The sequence below is a fragment of the Symsagittifera roscoffensis genome, chromosome 5 (genome assembly GCF_963678635.1).
Source record: "Symsagittifera roscoffensis chromosome 5, txSymRosc1.1, whole genome shotgun sequence".
Lineage (NCBI taxonomy): Eukaryota > Metazoa > Xenacoelomorpha > Acoela > Convolutidae > Symsagittifera > Symsagittifera roscoffensis.
Window position 1 is genome coordinate 46,202,018 of NC_087066.1, and position 7,429 is coordinate 46,209,446.

The following is a 7,429-nucleotide window of genomic DNA, read 5'->3' on the forward strand; positions in this document are numbered from 1 at the left end:
TTGCATGCAAAATTTCTTTTTCTACAAAATTTTTGTTTGAGTACAAATTTCGGTTTGCAATTGATAAAAATTAACATTTTTGGGGCAATTTTGATTCTACTTGCCCTAAAAAGATATTTGCCCCAAAAACTTTTAGTTCTGCCATCAAAAAATCTAGTCATGGAATTTCCTTATCAGGAAACTATATGATTAGCATTTTTGTTGAAAAAAAAGTTTTTCATTATCATTCATGAAAAAAACACCGAATTTTATTCCAAAACAAAACAAAAAATTTTGAAAATTTGATGACATCATTTTAACAAATGTATGAAATTTGTATGATTAGTATTTTTTCATAGACTTAGTTTATGGAATTGTATGACTAGCATTTTCGGTCTATGGAGGTCAACGCGGGATATCACTCAAACTTTAATGATTATTTGTGGTACTAGATAATGCGTGAAAAAAAATCAAACAAGAAAATGAAACACACTCAAAGTTCCTCTCAACTTTCAGTGATCGAAACAAAAAAAGACACCCGACGACAAAGTTTCTCCCAGCTTTCACTCGTCAGAACAAAGATAATACTCTTACGATTCCGTAGCACTGAAAAAATGCTATTCATCAGGGGTGGATTTACAGGTGAGCGGACTGACGGCTTTTTCGCTCTCCGGTATTCGACCCCCTCAACAACCAAAGAGTTACCCAGATTCTGCCAAAATCTGCCAACAAGAGCTCAAAAACCGCAAATTTGGCGCCTGCTTTTTTTCAACTAAGACAAAATAGGTTATTTATAGCGTTTTAGAAAGCTTGGAAAATCAATTCCATCGAACCAAAAAGTCGAGAACATTTTCGCGTCTTCAAAAATTCCGCCTCATCTCTCGAGAAATTTCCTGAATCCATCTCATGTATTCTGATAAGTTTCACGTAAATCTCAAGTTTATAAAATGTAGTTTTAGTCTGTGAGAGTTGCATGATTAGCCTTGTTTGTCAGCACGGAGAATCACAAATGTGCGTCCTTGATATGAATATTTTATGAATAAGCAGTTATAAGCAAAAAAATTGTCCTCATTTTTTGCAAATTTTTATAAATTGTCCTCATTTTTTGCAGATAGATAGATTCTAATAGGTAAAGTAATCTGTTGTTTTTTTTCACCTGAGAGTGGCACTCGAATGCAAACTTGTTCACAAGTAGAGACTGGAGGGCGTGGGAGTTTGCCCTGCAGTAGATGGTCTCATTCATCAGGCTCACTCTGCGTGTAGTTCGGTTGTGGTGGGTGAAGGCTGTCAAAAGAGCAGTCGCGATGCCACGCCGACGGAACAGAGGATTCACCACTAAACACATACGCATATCCATATAAGCAACTAACTAGTTAGTATCCAATATAAGCAACTAACAAAATTAATACTTAAGAAAAAAAATTCGTTTGACAAAATTCGTTTATAATTGGGCGGCATGCAATTTTTTGCAACAACTGAACATCTCGATCGAATGTTTTTAATGAGAAAATCGATGACGTGGAAAACGGTAAATTTCCTAGAAAATGTTAAAACAGGAGATTGAAAAAACTGTTAACCGACTCTAGAAAGTGTAGAGAATGTGTTGCTCGCTTTCCAGTGTCGACAACCGGACTTTTTATGAAACCGCCTGTCAGCTATCGGCTCAGAGAGAGGCACTTAGCAAAGTGGTTAGGCGTTCACTTCGAGTCGTCAGATAGTAATCGATCCCCTGCCGCCGTGCCATGGTGGTACCACGTGAAGGTTTTACACGCAAAAAACGGGCGTGCAAAAAAGAGATTCGCTCAACTGCATAATTTAGTCTAGAATGTGGAGAGATTTGAGAGTCTCAGAAACCCCTCTTATCGTCAGACTCACGGAGTAAACAAATCAATTGCATTCTATCAGTTTTGCTTTCAGTTTTTGGCGCAAGTCGTTCAGCGAACAGGATTTTGTTCCTATTTTACGATAGTTAAAATATCTCTTTCAATTATTTTTTCTATCATGAGCCCCGAGTTTTGTATAAAATTCGTTCTTGCCGCCAGCCAAATTTTTTTATGCAGTGTAAAACAATTTCTTCCAAGAAGCCCAGGTTGGTTTCTGCCAAAACTTTTAACTTAGCGGAAAACTTTTTTAAAAACAATCCTAAGTTGGTTTTTAAAAATCTTACGCTCCACACAAGCCATATTTTTGGTATGGAAAGGTCAGTACAGATCAAGGGTGGCCTTAGAAAAGAACTCGACTCCTTTGCCATCCAAAAAATTTCCTATTGGAACTATCTTATGGCATCCGTATTTAGTCGAAAAAATCTCAAATATTCTTAAATGGTGATTATACAAAATAGTCCCATTTAAAACAGTCCCATTCAAATTTCTATAAAAGAGTCCCATACAAAAAGTCTAAAACCATTCAATTTTTATCTAACATTGATCATTTGGTGCCGACAAAATTGATTTACGTTTTGAAACATCAAACATGAGCGTAATTAAAGATCAAAGAACGAGAGATCAAACGAAAAATCAGATCAAAAACCTCTTGATATAGAGATTAAAGCGTAAGAATCAAACTCTAGAGATCAAAAGATTATATCCCCGGAGGCACAATCAAATTTCAATTTTCCGAAAAAAAGATGAAATGCGGATGAATATGAATCGAGTATATCTAGGGTACAAAAAGTGGGCGCATACTTAGAGAGTTGGGCGAGGGGAAAAAGGAAAATCAACTCGGTGTATGTATCCAACATTTTCTCCGAGTTCAAATTGACTCTAGCTCGATTTTGAAAACTCAAGGAAATGGATTTAATTTGGAAAATATTTATCACTTGGCGATGTTAAATAAGTTTGAAAAATGGTCACAAAATAAACTTATCATTATAATTTAAATTTATAAATACACCCCTTCATAAACCCAATCATATCATTGAGTTGATAAGAGCTAATCATTGTCAAAAAGTTTTTGTCAAAATTTTGGTATTTCAATGTTTTGTTTCTGGCTACTTTTTGTCCTGCGCACATTCCTTCTAGTACAACTTCGGCATTGTTTTGTTCGTCCTTGAACTTTTTGATCGATTGGAAAGGAAAGGGCTTGATGTTGCTTAAAATAACAAAAATGCAACTCCATTCTTCTACAGCGTTGTTGGTGTGGTGAAGGTTGTTATTTATTCTTTGATGGCATCTCCATTGCTCTTTGTCAATTCTGGGCTTCTGTCGCCTTGAGAAGTCAGTCTTTCATTATAATTGTCCTCAAAATAGTTGAAATTGGTTATTTTTCTGCGGATGCTAAGTCTTGAAGAAACTCGAAGGCAGCGGGGACGTCTTATGCGGACAGAAACCCTGTTGACAGAGGCATTCAAATAAGCTCCGAAAACCTGAGGTCGTTATTTTAATTGTGTGTCTGCAGACGCTTTGACTCATATGAAGAAAGCAAAGTGCGGTACAGGACATCTATCATCTCAACTGAAGTGTGTGTGTTGTATAAATTTGGTCAAAAATCTTCGAAGCAGTCAAAAAATTTGCATCGCAGAACCAATCATCTGATAACTCAATTATGTCTAGTCTAGGTAACATGGTGAACAAAATAAACCAATTTTATTTATGGGAAACAGATTTTTTTAATAAGAAATTGCTACCCGTTGTAAGTTTTCTGTAGAGCCAGAGGAAACTCAAAGCTAGTCAGCGTAGTTGGCTCTGCCATCTTTGGTCTTTTTTTGCATCGAAATTTTTAACGTTTTCCTGAACTTACGATTTTCATTATTAGTCAGATCGGGAAGTGACCTTGATCTTTAACAACTTCAACGGAGTTCTCATTTGTACGCACACGTCCATTGCAAGTGCTTTGTGTACAGCGCCAGGAAAGAGTGTTGTGTGACAGTGTTCTGTGTGTGATATACGCATGCCCTTCAAAAACTAGTGACTCAAAATTTTTGTTAGTAAGTATAGTTTCCATAGATAGTAGGTGAATAGTGTTCAATTGAGTGGTGCCAAGCATTCGCAAATGAAACAACTTGGTAGCGTAAAACAAGTTAATGTTTTTGACTGGATAAAACAGAGTCCATTTTTTAATTGTGTTAGCTTTTATGTTTTAAGTAGGTTAAGAATATTCGGCCAATCAGAATGCAGCAAATATTGAATAATAAGTAGGCTAATTTACCGTTTTAATTTATAGGGGTCGCAATTCCTGAATAGTTCCATAGGTTGGATTGTTAAGTGGAACCAACTCTGCACGTGGACGCTGCTGTTATCTAGGTAGATCTATATTCTCTGCTGCACTACGAATTAAGAAAACCCAACAAAAAATTTAATCCGTATGAACTTTTTAAATCAGTTTCTGGAACCATTCTTACTTCTATCAATGGGACTGTTTTTCGGATTAAATTTTGGACTATTTTTGGGACTGTTTTGTATGCGACTGTTTTTTTGGACTTTGCATCATGTATGAATTAGCATCATGTCAAACCCTTTGGGCAATGAGGGGTTCAAATCCTGAGAAAATTCCGCAGCCCCATATCCGCCGTTACTGGTTAATTGCATAACTGCAGTTTACCCGGGTTGACCAAAACTTCTTATCATACAATTTCCATATATGAGAAACTTCTTGTCATACAATTTCATACAATTCCATACGTACAGAAAATTGTATGAAAACTCTATGATAAGCATTTTTCCATATATGAAAATTGTATGATAGGTGTTTTCCCATAAACCAAAAACTTTGATTTTTTCTTTCTTAATTTAGTTTCTGAAAATTCTTTGGTTGTGTTTGCAACCGAACACGAGTGACAAAGACCTTGGTTACTCAAAACACCGAAGGTTGGACGGTCTTACATTTACAATGCATAGAAAACGACCTGAATTGGGATGTCTTTCACAATTCATATAACAAAAGAAACAAACTTTTATTTTTTGGCAAAATTTTTTAATGATGATTTTTTTGAATTTTTGAATTATCAATTTATCAAACATTGATCAAGACATATATTAATACTCCATTCAAAAGAAATCGGAATTTTCACCGTTTTTGAAAAAAAAAGTTAGGTGAAAAGAAAATAAAAGCCAATTTTATCGCATCCAGGACTACGTTATGGACACAAAATATTATATTTTGCATGCAAAAAATTTTTTTTCGAAAAATGTTTGTTTGCGTACGAAATTCGATTTGCCGTTGAAAAAAAAACAAAAAAAATTTTGGGCCAAATTTTCAAAATTACTTGAAAAATTTTTTGTGTCGCCATCAAAAAAATGCCAGTCATACAATTTCCATATATGGGACTTGTATGATAAGCATTTTTTTCAAAAACGAAAACCTCAGTTTTTTTTTATCACCAGACTGTTTTATTTGAATCAAACAGCCACAGAAATAAGTTTATACCAGTTTTCAACCATTTTCAGAAAATGTATGAAAATTGTATGACAAGCATTTTTCCACACACTTGATGTATGGAATTGTATGGTAAGCATTTTCGGTGTATGGAGGTCAACCCGGGTAGCTAAGCTGGGTTTTCAGAGTTGATGTGTAACTGTATTGTGCATGCAGAGTTGGTTCCACTTAACAATCCCCCTATGGTTTCAACTAAATAATTGCCACCCCTGTAAGTAAAAGCAGTACTTTAGCCTATTTTTAATTCAAATTTTTCTGCTTTCTGATTGGTCGAAAATTCATAACCTACTTAAAAATTACTAAGTTAAGCTTCGTAACCTACTTAACAATAACCCCCCTCCTTTTTGTTAAAATGGGGTAATTTTTAAGCATATCCGCATAGTTTTGCATTATTACCGAGTGCAGATATGATGGCGACTGGTGCCCTTGGCGTGTAGACATTGTGGAAAGTGGTAGCGTGTGAGTGCAGTTTGCCATAGAGCCACTTCACTTTCTCACACTTCTTGTTCAGCTTCGGCACCTACCCAAACACATGACAACACACAATCAAAAGTTGATGACAAAAATTAATTTTTTAGAGAATTTTTTTTTTGAAGAAAACATGAATGTTCATTTCCCGTTTTTTTTTTGCTATACGCGCCTTTTATTGTAGATTTTTTTTTTCAAATCAGATTTTTAAAATTTTTTCAGAAAAGAATATACCGTCTAATATGTTTTTATAAACAAAGTGAATCAAGAATAAAAGCCAATATGATTTGAAAACTAATTGATTCACTGAAAAAACGACGGAGTGGAGACATATATTTTGAAATTTAAGATGTTTCGGGCAAAAAAAAACTTTTTTCTGGGGTATTCAAAAAATTTTTTTAGTTTCCCCTTAAAATTAAAAAGGAAAACTCTTCAGCAGTTCTTTCTAAGTATTGGGATTTTGGTCAAGTTAGCTTTACAAAAGTTCAGGAATAAGGGTCGGTTTTGGTTCGGTTTGCACTCAAAATTCATTGTACAATAAACTGCAACAAAAATCTATTTAAAATATAACGTTCTTCCAATTTTTTGCTGGTATTTTTCTTTCTGTTGAGTGTTTTGATCTGCGATGTCAGTCAGCGTCTAGTTATGGAGCAGAATGACAGGCTTCAGTGCAGTTGCAATGTCGTTTCGCTTCTGGCTAAGATCAAAGTCGAAATCGATTTTTGTTAAGTAATTGATCTCTCGTGTGTCAATTGTATAAAATTGCTGCGACAAACAAATCATATCAAACGGTGCGTCGCTAGTTTCTGTGGGAGTTAATCGGACACCTTTTGAAGTAGCTGTTTGTTTTTCAACTTTTTCAAGCTTATTTTTGAGCAAAAATTCCAATTTAATTAACTTTGATCCCCTATGAAACCCGATTTACAAACCTGTTAAAAGTGGCGTTTCTAATCAGCAATGAAACGTGGCAGCCTGGTGAGTAAACTATCGCGAATCCTTTAAAAATTTTCCCGAGTTGCGGCACCAAATTTTTCTGATGAGCAGGACGGTGTGTGAAGATTAAAAGAAAAACAGAACTCAATTCAGGATTTTTTTATATAACGTAAGATTTTGTAATTTTCAACTAATTCTCCTGATATCGCTTCATTTCACAAATTCAGTTTTGTAGGCATTTTGATATTTCAACACTTCTATGTGAACACTAAAATGAACCAATTGATTTATCATACTTATTGCGGCAGAAGCTCAGTTGAACAAATAAATATTTCAACAAAATCAGCTACTAAAAATATTTAAACACAGAGGCGAAGTTGCGCTTTGTAAATATTGCAAAAATACTACCAAAAAGGATTACGTCTCAAATGGCATAATTCCCAAATGGCATAAAAATGAAATATTTCCCAAATGGCATAAATTTCATGCAACAGTTGCTTTGGAAAAATCGAGAACAGATTTTTCGTGAACAATGTGAGAAAAATAGTCAAATTGTCAATTCAAATGTTGATTGACATTTTATCGTGAAAAACTTGTAGAACTTTTTATCAAAAGCAAGAAGCATAAGCTTGCGGTTATTAATAAGCTTCTTGTGGTCTGTGGCTTAAATTTGTTT

The 7,429-nt window shown here is 34.7% G+C and overlaps 1 long non-coding RNA gene across 1 annotated transcript; it reads right to left on the minus strand.

Annotated features, from left to right (window-relative positions):
* Positions 1–1,198: 1,198 nt before the first annotated feature.
* On the minus strand, positions 1,199–7,053 carry LOC134846561 (uncharacterized). The gene is made up of 3 exons (XR_010162824.1): positions 6,750–7,053; positions 5,749–5,872; positions 1,199–1,314 (listed from the first exon to the last, which is right to left on the minus strand). It is a non-coding gene; the product is annotated as an uncharacterized LOC134846561 (long non-coding RNA).
* Between the last annotated feature and the right edge of the window lie 376 nt (positions 7,054–7,429).